Genomic DNA, 16,210 nt, shown 5'->3' on the forward strand with positions numbered 1-16,210 from the left:
GGCCGCGCCCGGGGGTGGCTGGCGCCCTACCCCCTTGCACAGCCGGGCCGTAGGCCGCTGCGGGAGACGGCACGCGGGCTGCCTTTGGCCTCCCGGGCCACCCCGCGCCCCGCTCGCGGCCGTCGTACGTCTAGCTCGGCCGAGCCCTGGGCAGGCGCGCCCCGCAGACACCCGGGCCGGAGCGGGGGCGGGGGCGGGGGCGGGGCCGGGGCGGGCGGAGGCCTCCCGGGGCCTCCGCAGCCTCCCATTGGCTTCGGCGGCCGCCGCTCGGCGAGGCTCGGCCGGGACTGGCTGGGCGTGCGCGCGGGGTAGGGCCTCGGCGGAGCCCGTCCCCCCCGGCGAGGGCGGAGGGAGGGAAAGAGGGAGGAGGCGGCGGCGGCGGCAAAGGGGGGGGGCGGAACACAAAACCTGTAAGGGTTTTTTTTTTTTTTTCCTTCTCCTCTTTGGCATTTAATTAAAAAAAAAAAATTTTCCCCCCCTCCACCCGAGGGGTCCTCCCCGGCGCGGGCGCGGGTCCGGGGCGGCCGGGCCGCGGCGCGGGGCGGCGGCAGGGGCCTGGCGGAGCTGCCGGGCGGCCGCCATGCGATCAGGCAGTGCGCTGACCGGCCCGGCCGGTCGGCCCCTTCTGGGTCCTCCCTGTGCAGCCCGTGCGGGGCCGTCTCGGAGACCCCGCGCCGACGGCTGCTCAAACATCAGGGTGAGTTTCTCACAATGTAGCAATTTCTCTTTAAATCTCTTAACTCTCTCTACCTGCGAGTCGGGGCTGTGACAGGGCGCAAAAGCGAGGGGGGGAGTGGGGGCTGGCGGCGAGGGTGTGTGCGGGGGGAGCCGGAGCCGGGGCCGAACCCACCCCCCCACACTCACTCTCTCAGCCCCCCAGCCGGGGCGCAGCGCCCGCTGCCTCCTCTTTTTTTTTTTATCCCCCCGTGGTCGGCGCCCACCACCCCCCGGCGGCGGCGCCCCCCCCACCCCCAAACCTCGGCGTCTCTCCCACCGGCACCGCCGCCCCGATCCGAAGGGGGGACCACTCCCCGCACCGGCTCGACTGCCCGGACCCGGCGCCCGGTGCCTCCCGGCCCTCCCGCCGCGGCCGGGGGACACATACAATGGAGCGGCCGGGACACGCCACCGAACGTTCCACGGGGGGAGGGGAGGAGACCCCCTCCCCGCGCCGGCTCCCCGCCTTTCGGGGAAGGAGAGGGCAGCGGCGGGCGGCGGCGGGTGGTCCCGGGCCCGGTCTCGGCCGGCCGCGGAGGGACGGGGCCTCCCTCCTGGCAACCCGGGGCGCAGGGTGGGTGCCGCCGGAGGCCGCCGGGGCGCCCCCTCCCCACGGCCCCGAAACAATGAAAGGAGTTGACTTGGCTCCCTCCCCACCCCAGCCGTGAACGGGGGTGACCCCCTCCCCGCTTGCCGGCTGGTCCCGGTGGGGGCCGTTAGGAGGCGGGGGACGGGGGGAGGAGGGAGTCTAGCGGGTGTCGCTCCCCCCTCCACTGTCACCTCCCGAGCTTTGGGGCGACCCCCCATCGCCACCCCGCTGGGCCCCGGCTCCGGAGGCGGCAGGCCCGGCCCGGGCACGGCGTTCGGGTGGTGACCTTTAGACAAAGGCAACGCTCTCCCCGGGCCCGGCTGGGCCGGGCCGGCCGGGCCGCAGCGGGCACGGAGGAGGATGGAGGTGGCAGGCGAGGTACGGAGCCGCCCGCTGGCCCCGGCCCCGGGCCCCGGCCCCCGGCGCTGTCAGGGCGGGTACGGCCGGGTTGGGCCGGCCCAGGCCTTGCTCTCCCGCTCGAGCTTGATCGCTGCTCCGGCAATGGCCCGCGGGGAAGCGGGCTCCAGCCCGCCGGGTCACCGAGCGGGGGGAGGCCCGCTCCTTCCCCAGTGCGCCCCTTTGTTTTGCTTTGTGGTTCTGAGCAACTGAACTTGCCGGGAGGGCAGGTCAGAGGCCCCGGTGTCTGCGGTGACAGGTCCCGGCCCTCTGGCGCTCCCATGTCTTAGACTGCTGGCCGTGGGCGGACTGGACATTTGGCAGGGCCTCTGGGAGGGCAGCATACCTGGGGGTGTGGAGTGTTTACATCTGTGTCCCCAGACCTATCCCCTGGCCCTTGGCAGGAAATCATAGGGGACACCTCCTACTCCCTCAGGTTCCCAGGTCTGGGGTCAAGGATCAGTGGCCCGTGCTTTTTACCTGTCCCCTCTGACCTCCAGGGAGGGTGGGGAAGTCGGGTGCTGCCGGAAGGAAGGTCAGGGGCCACCCACTTTCCCATGTGCCTGCCATCTGATGGGCCCTCAGCTCCTCCACAGCAGCCCGGCAGTGGGGAATCGTGTCTCCCTAGCAGGGCACCTTAGGATTTGACTCCTACTAAGCCTGCTACCCACCAGGCACGAGTGGAGGAGGGAGGGACAGTTATTAGTCTCTTGACAGAAAGTCCCATGGATGCTTAAGAGGTTAAGCGGCTGACCCAGGCCCAAGCAGGTGTTGTTACAAGTTTCTCTGACTCAGATTGAAACCCTTGGACTCTCCTGTCCCATCTTTGTCACATTGTTTCTTTGGCTTTGGTTGACTTGGTTTTGGGTGTTTGGTTGACCCCGGGGGCCCGCTAGGCTGCCTCCCTCCCCAGTGCTGGCTTTGTGGGGGACCAAGGAGCTTCCCAGAGAGCTGGCTGTCTCCTGTGGAGGGGGTGTGGCTCAGGGGCCTGGAATCCCCAAGACCTGGATATCGGGGAGTGGACATTCGAGAGTGCACCTTGCTAAAGCTGCCAGGTGCTTCTTGCCCCTTCTCCCCTTGGCCTGGGTGCCCCCACCCCTTGCTTTGCCTAGGCAGGTCCTTGGAGTCTCCTGATGGGACTGTCTCCCCAACTCCTCACGGGGTAAAAGTGCTATGTGTGCAGGTTGTTTTTTGTATCTTCTTTAGCGGGAGTAAGGGGGCTTCTGTGCATTTCAAGGAGGGAAGCCAAGGGCTCCAGTGGGACTGGGGGGTACTCTCTGGGTAGAAGGGAGCCCACAGATGAAACCCAGTGTAGGACCCTCTATTCACACACACCCTCTATTTCTGAACCTGGGTCCTGGCCCTTGGCATTGGCCTGGGCTGACTCCAGCTTGGCAGGTCAGTGGGACCTGGAGGGCGGCAGTCCAGAGAATTTCAGAGTGGGGAAACTGAGGCTGGGAGGAACCGGAGAGTGGGGCTGAAACAGGTCTTTGCAGGGGCCAGAGGCTTCTTGTCTGTCTGTCGGCAGAGCTGGGCAGCCAGGGCGCTGAGGGAGCCCCAGCAGCATCTTCCCCACCCCCGCTGCTGAGCAGTGGTTTTCCTTCCTGACCTGAACCCCGGGACGGGGTGGGGGTGGCCCCTGGGAATGCTTGGGTCTCTGCAGACTGTTTCCTGCGGGTTGGGTCCGGGAAGCCAGCAGCAGGGACGGGCCTGCACCCCGCCCCCCCCGCCCCCCATCCCTGCTGACTTCCTTCCCAGGCGCCTCTGGGGCTCTCCCCAGCCTTTCCTCAGGATGTGGGGGTCTTTTTCTCCCCTCCAAGAGACCCAGGAAGGACCCAGGGATGACCGCCCCCAGCTCTGGGGCCTTGGAGAAGCTTTAGGACTAGATGTAAGGCCCCCCAGCTTCTGGGGCGGCACCTTTTTTGCCCCGGGTCCTGCCTCTCACAGAGTAACTGCCTTCACTCCTGGTCTCAAGAGCGCAGAGGGTTGCGGGTGGGGGAAGTTAATTGGAAACAGGAAAACATTCCTTCCCAGGCAGCCAGCTCCGGAGGGCAGAACCACTGCAGGGGGGGGGGGTCGTGCAGGGGGGCGCCTTCTCCCTGCAGGGCAGAGGGACCAGGCTCTGCGCATCTGCCCCCCAACCTCTCATGGGCCTTCTGCCCACCAGGGACACTCCCCAAGTGGAAAGGACCCCAGCTACCTGGGCTACATGTCCCGGATGTACACCCTGCCCCTCCCCACCCCTGCTGAATTGAGTTGTCACACCAGAGAGACACGTGGGAACTGCTGGCTTGAGTGGCCCCCCCCCAAGACTCCCCCCATCCCTGTTGGAGGGCCCCCAGTTGGGTCCCGCTGACTGCAGCCTTTGTGTCGGTGACAAGCAAGTCCCCCCTCCCTGGAATGCTTTCTCAGGCATTTCAACTTTGGTGACAGTCAGATTTGTGTATGAGTTTGGTGACTTGGGCTAGTGGCTGGAGAGCAGGCTTTTGTTTCTTGGGGGCAGGAGGGGGATGGTTGGGCCACACCCAGCAGTGCTCAGGGGTGTCAGGTCTCTCCAGGTGGTACTCAGGGGACCACACAGTGCCAAGGATCAGAGAGACCGATCAGCCCGATGCACACAAGTGCCTCATCCCCTCTTCCCTCTCTCCTCTGGCCTCTTGTCTCTTTAATTGTTCCCACTGAGACTTCTTGAGGGCCTGCCGGGTGCCAGCACCCCTGAGGGGCGCTCTGCCCACTAGGAGGCCGAGGCCCCAGAAGCAGCTGGAGGTGAGCCCAAGAACCCAGCCTGGGTTTGGACCATCTCTGGCCCGCAGGTTGAGAAGGCGCAAGCAGGCACTGACACTAGGCCCTCCTGCTTAGCAATACAGCATAGGGGTTGCTGAGTCCCCTCTCCCTGGCATCCCTGAGTGGCCCGTGGCCCCTGACATCCCTCCTGGGTTATCCCCTCCCCGGGGTAGCCATTATAAATGTGCCTATAATCCACTGCTTGTCTTTAAACTATGGGCAGGGCACTTGCCTTGTATGTGACCGACTTGGGTTTCATCCCCACCACCACCTCAGGTCCTGCCAGGAGTGATCACAGAGCCAGGGGGATGCCCCAAGCATTGCCCAGTGTGGCCCAGCTGTCCGCTCCCTCTTTCCTCGTCCTGCTGGAGCCCCCTGCGGGATTGGCCAGGAGAGGGGTGGGCCTTATTCCTGGCTGTTTGCTGTTTGCCCTGCGACCCGTCCACCAGCGTCCCTGGCACTTACTTGCCCCTGATCCCGAAGGAAGGCACATCCGGTTTGTCCCTCCGGGTAGCTGGCGAGCAGCTGCAGATGCACTGGCCCCTTGGAGTGAGTGCTAGAGCCTTAGTTTCCCGGTCCATTTCACAGGCTTCTCTCACACCTGCTTTGGGAAAGGATGTCATGAAGGGCAGTGGCCGTCACCTTTGTCATAGGTAGTGATGTCATTTGTCATTCTCAGTGTTAGCTGCCATTCCGGCAGGAACCCACCCCGCTCCCTCCCTCTGGAACCAGGAGGGACAAGGACAACCCTGGGCTAGCGATCCTAGTCAGGGCTCAGTTTGCTGGTCTGTACAGTGGGCCCCAAAAGACTATGGTCTCCTTCGCAATCCCAGCGCCTCCCCTGTGCGCAGAGGTCCCCATTGTCTCCCCAGGGTCCCCCGGGGCACGGTGTTGGCACTGGAGCCCTGTGAGGCAGCAAAGGGCCCCTGGCAGGCAGCCCTGCTCAGCAGCCCTGCTCGAGTCTCTGTCCACAGCTGGAGGAAGCAGGGTGACAGGGAATGCGGGAGCACGTGGGGCATCTGCTTGGAAACCGTTTGGCACAGTCCCCTGCGCTCAGCGATGGGTGATGTCATTCGAGCAGCAAGAGAAGGTCCACACTGGGCCCCTGTGGTCTCCTGGTTGTGGACGGGTCCTCCTAGGGCCAAGACCGAGGCAGAGCCCGGCTGCTCGGGACATGGCTGGCGCTGGGGCTGACTCTGCTGAGGAGGAGGAGGAGGATTATTTCCCTCTTTGTCATGGAAATGTGAGAGCCCCCCCCCAAGAACCTGGAGAATAGCTTCATCAGCCGCTTCCCAGCACCCAGCTGGCCTGGCTCACCCAGCCGCTTCAGCAATTTGCCCGCTGCTAAGTTTTTTTTTTTTTGGCTCCTGCCCCGCCCCCTGCCACGGGCTTTCTTTTCTTCTCTGTTTTGCTCTGGCTCTGAGACATTCTGTCATTCCACTGTATTATCGACCCCAACGCCTTTCCTCTCGTTGGTTTCTGCAGCTGCGGTGTCTGTCCTGTTCCATGGCGTGGGGGTGGTGTTGAACCCGTTTCACAGGTGGGGAAACTGAGACTGAGAGCAGGCTTTGGCCAGTTTGGCTTTTCTGTGCATTGATGTTTTGGGTCCCTTTGCCGTCTTGCTCACCCCAGACCTCGTACTTCTGTTCTTATCACCTGAGAATGGAGAGTGTGGGTTCAGGGTTGTCTCTGGAGAAGTTAGGCCGGGCGGTGCATCAGGGGACCCCCACTTTTGTTTTCAAAGCCTGGATCAAAGCTGCTGCTGTTTGTTGTTTGGGCCACACTGGGGGTGCACGGGCTGCTCCTGGTTCAGTGCTCTGGAGGTGCTCCTGGCAGTGCTCAGGGTACCAAAGCCTGTGCTCTGCAGCTGAGCTTTCTCTCCCCAGCCCCTCAGCAGAAGCTGCTTTTCTCAGGTCCATCAGGTCCTGCATGGAAGGATTTGACATGTGCTTGGTGCCCAAGGTCAGCCCTGCTCTGGGTACTACAAGGCCCTCCACAAAGACTCACTTTTGGGGAAAGAGGGTCTGGGAGGGGCAGCTGCCAGTAGCCCTCCCCCAAGTCCCTCCCCCAATGGGTAGCCATGCCTCCTGCTGGGAGGGGCAGGAGGGGGCAGCTGACTCCTATGTGGCTTGTGACCCCTGCCCACGCTCAGCCTTGTGGGCGGATGGCAGCCTGACCCTAGGAAGCCTGAGGCCCTGGCAGGAAACCCTTGGTGGGGCTCTACTTGAGGGGGTAGGGTAGTCCATGCCCCAGGACATCCCCAGATCCATGTCCCAGGAGCCCCCCCTCTAGAGGAAGCTCTCCTCTTCTTTTTTGGGGGGTGAGAGGGCATGCCTGGTCATGCTCAGGGTTAACTTTTAGCTCTGCTCTCGGGGATCACTACTGGCGGTACTTGGGGACCCTATGGGGTGCTGGGGATTGAACCTGGGTTGGCTGTGTGCCAGGCCAGCTCCCTCCCTGCCGTGCTGTGGCTCCAGCCCCAAAACTGCCCTACTAGTCCACTGGGAGGTAATGGGCAGGCAGATGCCCGCAGCTCCCCAACTTCTGCTGCTTTTCAGGGCCTGCAGGTGCTCTCCCTAGCCTCATCTGCTGAGCCCCCCAAACCAGGCTGGGGGGGTCCCCCTAAAAGGGTGCGTGGTTCCCTCAGCATGGAAAGCTCTGCCCCCTCCCGCCTGATGCTCGCCTGCCGTGTTCTCGGCAGAAGTAGATACGCACTTCGAGTGGGTTTCCACCGTCCGAGTCCTGATGGAATGGGTGCTATGTGAACCCCCCTTATGTGATCTCCCTTTCGCCATGGGGGTCTCCTGACCAGTGCCTGCTGCATCATGGGCCCTTCTGAGCATGTTGGCTTCAAGCATCATGCTTGGGGTCCCGGGGGAGGGGAGGGGTCCCTCTCTGTCATGAGCCAGGCCAGAAGCTTTTCACCTCCTTCCTCCTGGGGTAGAGAAATCCACGCCAGCACCCAAGGCTCATCACCCGCAGGGCTACCTTCACACCCTGCCTGGGATTCTGGCCCCCTGCTGGGCCCTGCCAGCCGCACTGCCTTCCTCCTCTCCTGGGGATCCCCGCAGCCTTATCGGGCCCATCCTGAGCACTCAGGAAGCCCCCCCTCCCAGCCCATTTTCTGCAGTGCAGGGGCGGGGAGCCCTTCCGCTGGCCCCAGCATATTCGGAGACACTGTTTCATGGAATCTGGTGCCCAGTGAGCAGTGCTGCCTTTTCCCAGATGGGAACACACCCTTTGCCCTCAGGGGCAGTGGGTGACCCCAGAGACATCATGGGAGACTCTGAACCAGTTTAGTCACAACCCATAGCCAAACTCAACCCCTCACGTAGGTTTGCTTTATTTATTTTTGGGGGGCCACATCTGGTGTTGCTCAAGGCTTATTCTGGCTCTGCACTCCAGGATCACTCCTGGCGGTGCTCGGGGACCATATGGATGCCAGGGATTGACCAGGTTTGGCCATGTGCAAAGCAAATGCCCTCCCCACTGTACTGTCACTCCAGCCCCAACCTAGGTTTGCTTTAGAAGCACAGTCTGGGCTGGCTGTGGACTCTGGAAGGATCTGCATTGGATCTCAGCCACTGCATGTCCCCTCAGGTGTTCCTCCACCCCCCCATCCAACCACCCCCAAGTCCCTGGGTAGTGTCTCATTGCTGGGCCTGAGTTTTGAATGATTGGCGAAGTGCCAATGGGTTCCAGAGCACTGTGTGGAGGCCCCAAATTAAAACATATGGGCTGGAGCGATAGCACAGCAGGTAGGGCATTTGCCTTGCACGCAACCAACCCAGGTTCAATTCTTCCGTCCCTCTCGGAGAGCCCGGCAAGCTACCGAGAGTATCCTGCCCGCATGGCAGAACCTGGCAGGCTCCCCGTGGCATATTCGATATGCCAAAAACAGTAACAACAAGTCTCACAGTGGAGACGTTACTGGTGCCTGCTTGAGCAAATCGACTAGCAACGGGATGACAGTGATACAGTGATATAGGGACAGGGTAGGGTGCTTTCCTGGCATGCCCCTGACCCCCAGGTGTTGTGCACAGGGTCTCTGAGCATCACTAGGGAAACCCCAAATTAATGCTAGGAAAGAGGCCCCTCTACATTCTGTGTCCCGTCAACACTAAAGGATATCACAGGCCTGTCCTCCTGCCTAAATAGATACAAATGTGTAACTGTTTCTGTTCAACTCCCTTTGTTTCCACGTCCCTCCCCAGGCAGCTTTCTCTTTTTCCCCCCATTTTTGACTTTGGGTCCACACCCAGTGGCTCTGGGGCACTCCCCATGGTGGGGGTTGGTTGTCTTGCCACCCGCCTCCAGCCTGGAGCCACAGCTGGGCCCTGTGCCTCCCTTCCGTGATAGCAGAGGGCTCCCAGTTTATGGGCCTCAGCCGCTGGGCAGGTGTGGGGACCCTTTATTGAAATGAGATGCAGGGGTCTGTAATTCAAGCCCCCGAGTGTCCAAATCTCACCATACCTTGGCAGAGTGAAGGGAATGAGAATGAGCGGGGCGCTTCCGGGACCCCCGAGAGTGGCATGACCAAGTCCCAGGCAGGGGATGGTCCCTGGGCGGGACCAGGAAGGGCTGAGTGTCAACATTGGGGGCCACCCGGCAGGAGGGCAGAGCTGAGCAGGGGAGAGGATAGAGGGACAGGCACATTGTTGGACTTGTGCCCATTCACAGGCCGCCCAGACCATGCCCATAGCAATGAAAATGACAGCGGGCAGCACCCCGGGGCCTTGTTCCAACCTTTCCCAGGTGCTGAGGCGCCTGCCCCCCGAGGCCCCGGAGAGGTGGGTGCCCCATTGCATGCCACTTGGTAGTGTGGACATCCCCTACTTCACATGCCTCAGGTCTGGAGGCAGCACACAGGGGCTCACCCATAAAGCCTGGCTGCGCCTTTGCTCTGGGCTGGGGCAGGAAGCTGGAATCCAACAACCCCTGTCCCTACTTGTCCTCGGATGCTTCAGGGGTGGAAGCAAAGACCCTACCTCCTGGCTGCCCTCAGGGCTTCATCCTTGTCACAGCAGCATCCGGGATTCTTACACACCCCAGAGTGACAATGGGCAGGTGGCCGGGTGGGCTCAAGAAGGCACAGCAGACTGCAGGCCTCAGTTTCCCCCTTCAACCCGAGGGCCTCCAGCCTTCCTCCTGAAGTTAGAGAAGTGACGTCATGTGTCTACACTGGGGCATCCTCAGGAGCAGCATGGCGTGGGCTTCCATCCTGGGGTGGGGGGTCTCAGACCAGGCAGGTGCTGGAGTGTGTGGCCCACCCCTCAAGCCCACCCCACTAGATCAAATGTGCAGCCAGGGATTGGGTTTGCAGGTTTTGGAGGTTGTAGCTGTGGCTTGGGGCTCGTGACTGCTGCCCGAGCTACTACCAGCCGGGAGGCAGGACCCATGGGCATGGACACTCCAGGGAAGCCTGTGAAGTGAGGCTCAGGGTGGGAGCCGGGTCCTCACACCTGCCAGGGTGCACCCACTTGCAGACCACATCCTGGCCCCCGGGACACCGTGTTCTAACAAGTACCTCCCACCCCAGCCCTCGCTGCTGTGACCCAACGGCTCCCAATCAGATGGGGTGAGGGCCTTCAGGGTGCTTCTCTCTGTGCAGGTGGGGTGAGGCATTGAATGCCGAGGCTGGGGCAGACTCCTTGGCGCTTCGCCTCTGGGGCTGCCAGCGTGAGGGCGGGGCCAGGCTATTTGGGGTGCCAGGGAAGAAAAATCTGTCCTGCTGCCCCTCCTTCCCTTGCCTGAGGAAGCCCTGAGGCGATGAGACCCACGGTGCAGATGCCTTTCATGTGTCTGCCCTCTCAGCCTCCGTGTGGCCTGGGCACTGTTGCCTGTTTGGGTGTGTGGCCCAGTCGTGACAACTCCGTGCTGGAGTAGGGGGTGAAAGTGCAGTTTTCCATCGGGCTGCTACTGTTTCTCTCCTTTTTATTCTATCGATTGACTTGGGGGATTCCTTTAGGCTACACCCAGCCATACTCAGAGCTGATTGCTGGCCCTGTGCTCAGGGATCATTCCTGGTAGGGTTCGGGACCATCTGGGGTGCTGAGGATCGAACCCAGGTCCGCCATGTGCAAGGCAAGCGCCCTTCTTCTCTCTGGCCCCTCTTTGGTGTATGAGCCATGCCTGGCAGAAGTTTGAGGGTCCTCCTGGTCCCATGCTCGGTGGCAGCCGTGTGGTGTGGGATGGGACTGGCCTCCTGCAAGCCTGCGCCGAGCCCGGAACTCTACAGTCCCCCAATTCCTGCTGATCCCCCCACTCTTTCCTCCCGCTGCCGTCTCGGCCAAATCTAGGCTGGGACCTGGGGGGAGATGAGGCTTGGTGCGTGGGCCGGGGTGCCTGACCTGACCTTTCTGTCCCCCACGCCTTGTGTAAGAGCAGCGACTCCGAGCCAGTGCCTGCCGGGGAGGGCTGAGGGGAGTCTGCCTCTGGATTTGGGGGAGCCCTGCCAAGCTGCATTCCAGAAACCCTTCGCCATCCGCCTCCTTGGCACAACCCAGCTGGGGCTTAGCCAGTGGCCACTCAGGACCAGGCCGGGGGCCAGTCGCTGCCTGTCGCATCTCTGCTGCCAGTGGGACAAGTGGCCGATGTCAGAGGCGCTGTGATGGCGGCGAGCATCACGCTCCAGGGGCCTGGGGCTCATGTGCTGCCACCCCTCCCCCACATTCATGGCGCTCAATGGGGAGGCTTGGCGGACCTTGGAGCAGACATGACACCCCAAATTTACACTAGAGTGGCTTGAATTCGGGTCCTTCCCTGCTTCCTCAGGCTCACATGATGGCACACGGGCCCCGGCCCATCCCCATACTCCCTCCCCCCAACCCCCTTCCCCACATGGCCTCCACCTTGGCCGTTGCAGCAAATGCAGGATGAAGACCAGCAGGTCTGTGCTTGCCCACAGCTGGCCTGGGTCACTGTGAAATGCCAGTGCCCGGGGCACCGCTCTAGCCGGGTCAGGCCAACATGGTAGCCGTGGTGGTAGCTAACAGGTGGTAGCCCGACTGGGCAATCCCAATCCTGTCCTTGCCTCCCCTGGACTGGATCCCCAGAGACTGAGTCACTGAGGGTCTGGAAGGGCTGGGGTCTGGGACCAGGTTGGTGTGAGGTTTCCCGCCCTCCACCCCCACCTGCTCCCCACTTTTGGGGAGCTCACAGGTCCCATGCAGTTGCCCTGAACACTGTGGGAATCCCCCCACCTCATTAATGGTAGGGGCAAATGAGGCTTGACCTGAGCCAGGATATTTATAATCTTCATTTCTCTCACATTGCACGTATCTTGTTTGGGCAGGCGGAAATAGTTTTCCTCCTGCTCCCCTAGCAGAGTGGTTTTTTCTTTTCTTTTCTTCTTCTTCTTTTTTTTTTTTTTTTTTGCTTTTTGGGTCACACCTGGTGATGCTCAGGGATTATTCCTGGCTCTGCACTCAGGAATTACTCCTGGCAGTGCTTGGGGGACCATATGGGATACTGGGATTCGAACTTGGGTCAGTTGCATGCAAGGCAAACGCCCTGCATATTGTGCTATCACTCCAGCCCCCAGAGTGGGTTTTCCTTTAAGAAATGGCTTTTAAGGGCCCAGGAGATGGCTTGGTGAACTGAGCCAGGCCTGGCATTGCAGAAGGCCCAGATTCTATCCCCCCGCAGGGTCCCCCAGGCGCAGTCAGGAGTGACCCCCGGAGTACCACCTGAACTGTCCTCCCACCAGATTCTCACCGCGGGGCCAGAGCAACAGCACATACAGCAGGGAAGGTATTTGCTCACACACAGCTAACCGGGGTTCGATCCCCAGCATCCCCTATGGTCCCCCAAGCACTGTCAGGAGTGAGCAGAGCCTGGAGTAACCCCTGAGCATCACTGATTGTGTCCCTCCAAAAAATAATCCTCACCTACAGGATTGAACACCCCACAAGTCTTGGCCCCCCGTCTTGGCTCCCCTTTTGGCCTCTTTGTGTGGGGTTCATGCCTCTGTCCTCCACTCTTTGGCCCTCGTTCACAATGAGCCATTGCCAAGTTGCAGAGGTTGAGCTGGGAGCCGGGCGGTGGGGTGGGGTGTGCAGTGCGGCATCTAGTGCCCATTCTCTGAGCGCCTGGGAGTGTCTGTGGGGTTGAGCCAGGGGGCAGGTTGTTCTTTGTGGAGCCAGGCTTGGTGTCGGGGGCACCAGTGTGGCCACAGCCAATGAAGCCAAGTTGGAGGTGCTCGGTGCTGGAGCTTTTGCCGAGCAGGCTCGAGGCCCTGGGTTGCACCCTGGTCTTGCATGGCCCATAGACAATGACAACAAGAATAGAGGAGAGAGCTGGAGTATAGTGGGTCCGGCGTGCACCTTGCACATGGGGAACTGGGGTTCAAGCCCTGCCTGGAGGAATTCAGAGCGCAGAGCCAGGAGTTCCTCCCTACCTGAGCATCCCCACCAAAAAGACCCTGCAAAACAAAAAAGAGGAATTGAGGTGGATGGAGGGAGGTCATCATGGCCCAGGTGATAGCTGGGTCTCCTGCTGTGTCCGATCTCACTGGGTTCCTGACAAGAACCCTGAACCTCAACTCTGCAGGGCTCTGTCCCTGAAAACCTCCACTCATCACCCCACCTCCGTGGCCATCTGTCCTGGCCCATTCTCCCCTTCCAGCCCCTCTTCCCTGGAGTTTTCTCTTATTCTGGTGAATAACAACAAAACAAAATAAATCACTCTTACCACCGCTCCTCTTTCAGTGTGGCGCCAGGCCTAACCCCGGCCCTCAGGCATGAGGCAAGCACACCACACTGAGTCACCTCTGCGGCTCGGAGCCCTTTGATTTGGGGGGGCAGGGGGTGATGCTTAGGCACTTCACACTTGGCTGGGGCTCAGCGGTCACTCCCAGACGTGCTCGGGGACGGTGGTGCTGGGGATGAACTGGGGCTCCCCCCTGCGAAGCCCGTGCTGCCCCACCCCACCCCCCGCAAACATCTCCCTGGCCCCTCTTGCCCCTTTGTAATGTCCACTTGAGCCGCGTGACACTCGGCCACGTGCCACTTAGCAGCGTCTCCTCAGAGTGGCCCAGGCGGGCAGTGGGTGGGGCTAGTGAGGTATTCACCGGCACACCCAGTGACATTCTGACCCTGACAGAGTCACATTTCTTGGGCGGCAGCATCAGGGCTGCCTCCTGGCCTGCAGCCCTCCTCTCCTCTGGCGTCCTCTCGCCCCAGCCCCTGTCACCTCCTCCCCTGGGGATCTGGCCTTCTGGCCCCCCACGGTGCCTCCCTCTCCTGCAGTCCCAGGGACCCTGCTGGCAGCCCCAGGGTCGGCTGGCCACCCCACACACTCCTGTGGGTCCTGCAATCCAGTTCAGTCGTGCCGTCCACCCTTCTAGCCACCCAGAATCTGCTACAGGCGCCCTGGGCCCAGGAGGGGTTGAGAGTGAGCCCTTTGCTCGGTCGAGATTTAGAGGTGAGAGCCACAGCCGGTGGTGCTCAGGGGTGCTCGGGGGGACTCAAAGGCGCCGGCCATGGACCCTGGGCCTTCTACCTGCAAAGCCTGTGCCTGGCCCCAGGCTCTGAGTCAGGACTGAGAATGAGGGGGCAGAGTGAGTGATGGGGACCAGTCAGCTGGTGGGACAGTCGGGCTTGCATCTGGGCACTGGTGGCCTCACCGTCCTTAGAGTTCACCCGACTGTCCCCTCTGGGAAACCTGCAATGCCACGTAGCAGTAGGACAGTCCCAGGTGGAGGCATCTCCCCTACTAGGTTGGGGACACTCTCGGAACACTGCGCCCCTGGTGAGACAGGGCGGAGGCCACCCTGGAATGGGGGAGGGTGACACTTGCCACGAGCAGTGGCCTGTCATTTCTATGCCTCTCAAGGAGACAGCACCAAGAGCAGTCTCAGCCATGTGACTGCCACCGCGGTCCGTTTCCTATGTCCCCGTCATTCCAAATCAGAGCCCTGCCCTGGCCACAGCCCGGCTCCCCCATCTCCCCTCCAGGTTTCGGGCTAACCCTGCACCCACCCTCCATCGACCTGTTCCTATGCCAGGACTTTGTCCATAGCAGGCACCTCCAGCAAAGGGTCGGGTCACCATTGGCCTTCTGTGTTGGGTCGCGTCACTCTCTGCGCGGTGTCCTCCCTGCATGCCCTGATAGGGACGGGCCCGCAGTCAGCTCCCTGCCTTGCCCCGTGGGCACCTCCATGACCCCCTGTAGTTGCGTCCTGCACCTGCCCCTTTCCAGCTTGCTCCGTTCATGGGTTCCCGCACGCCAGTGCCATATGCGCACCCTTGGTTGTGGGGCTGGGCAGGGGATGTGGGACACATGTCCCCTTCAGAGCCTTGACCGCGCCCTCCTCTCCACCTTCCTCTCTGCCAAGGTGGCCTTTCTCACTGCTGTTCAAGATTGTAGTCTCCTGGGGCTGCAGTGATAGTACAGTGGGGAGGGCGCTTGTCCTGCACGCAGCCCACCTGGTCTCAGTCCCTGCCATACCATACAGTCCCCTGAGCACCTCCATGAGTGATTCCTGAGTGCAGAGCCAGGAGTAACCCCTGGGCATCGCCAAGTGTGGCCCCAAAATAAACAAACAAATTTTAAAAAAAGAAGCAACAAAAACCCAAGTAAAAAAAAAAAATTAAAAAAAAAACAACAAGTAATATCATGACCTTCTGTCCTCACTGCTTTTAAAATCCCTCACCCTGGTCACATTGATATTGATGTCCTATAAAATTTAGAATTTTTGTGGGGTGTTAGAACCCAGGTCTCATACGTACTCATATGCATGGTGCCAGTGAGCTCCCAGCACCCACCGCTTGTATTTTTCTTTATACCTGGGGCCTTTCCTGGTGGTTCGCGGCATGCTGGTGCCAGGGGAGCCCACCCTGCCCTGCCTGCGCCCCCCGTGAGTGGAGAGGTTTGTGGCTTCTGCCACGGAACACACGTGCAGTTCTCAGTCTTCTCTACTGCCAGAACAGTCTTGTCCTCCCAGAGGGAGACCCCATACTGGTCCCCCACCCGACCCTGCTCCTTCTTTTTTTTTTTGCTTTTTGGGTCACACCTGGCGATGCTCAGGAGTTACTCCTGGATCTGCACTCAGGAATTACCCCTGGCGGTGCTCAGGGGACCATATGGGACACTGGGAATCGAACCCGGGTTGGCTGCATGCAAGGCAAACGCCCTACCCGCTGTCAACCCTGCTCCTTCTGATCCACTGTTCCTCCTCTGGGCCAGCCTGCCCTGGCCGCTCCCTGGGAAGCTCAGTCAGGATTCAGGGCAGGTGCCCCTGCCTGCCTGTCCTTCTCCAGGGCCCCTGCTCGTTCTCTCTGCCTTCGAACTTCAAATGCCTCGAACATCGTTACTCCCTCCTGAGTGAGGGTCTATTCCTGGTGCCCTCGGCGGGGCCCTGGGTCCTGCCCCCAGGAGGCCTCAGCCCTGAGGGTGGGGGGGCGGCTGGTGATGTTTGGGGTCCTTGCCACTCCTGGGAAGCTCCTGATCTTCAGATCTTCGCTGGGACCAGCTTTTGTTGCTGGGACCCGATGCAGCATTCATGCACTCTTCCCAGCAGTGGGAGGGCTAACCGGAGGTGGAGGAACGTTGTCTTCCAAAGGCGTCTCCGAGCATGTCTGAGCACCGCAGACCTATGCTCTGCGGTTTCCACTAATGAGGGGTTGTTCAGCTATCCTTGTTTTGGGGGGAGTGGATGGGGGGAACTCCACTGGTGGTGCTCTGGTGCTCAGGGCTTATTCCTGGCTCTGTGCTCAGGGGACC

At 61.3% G+C, this 16,210-nt stretch overlaps 1 protein-coding gene across 5 annotated transcripts in view; it reads left to right on the forward strand.

Annotated features, from left to right (window-relative positions):
- The first annotated feature begins 445 nt into the window (after positions 1-445).
- BICRA (BRD4 interacting chromatin remodeling complex associated protein) overlaps positions 446-16,210 on the forward strand; it is a 48,452-nt gene continuing 32,687 nt past the window's right edge. For 3 of the 5 annotated variants that reach the window (XM_055145262.1, XM_055145261.1, XM_055145264.1), the window contains exon 1: positions 448-697. The gene's annotated coding sequence lies outside the window, so the exon portion shown is untranslated. Of the gene's footprint in view, positions 698-16,210 lie in introns of all 5 variants that reach the window. The other 2 variants (XM_055145265.1, XM_055145263.1) reach the window with 2 other exon arrangements.

This window comes from Sorex araneus, chromosome 8, assembly GCF_027595985.1.
Source record: "Sorex araneus isolate mSorAra2 chromosome 8, mSorAra2.pri, whole genome shotgun sequence".
In the NCBI taxonomy this organism is placed as follows: Eukaryota; Metazoa; Chordata; class Mammalia; order Eulipotyphla; family Soricidae; genus Sorex; species Sorex araneus.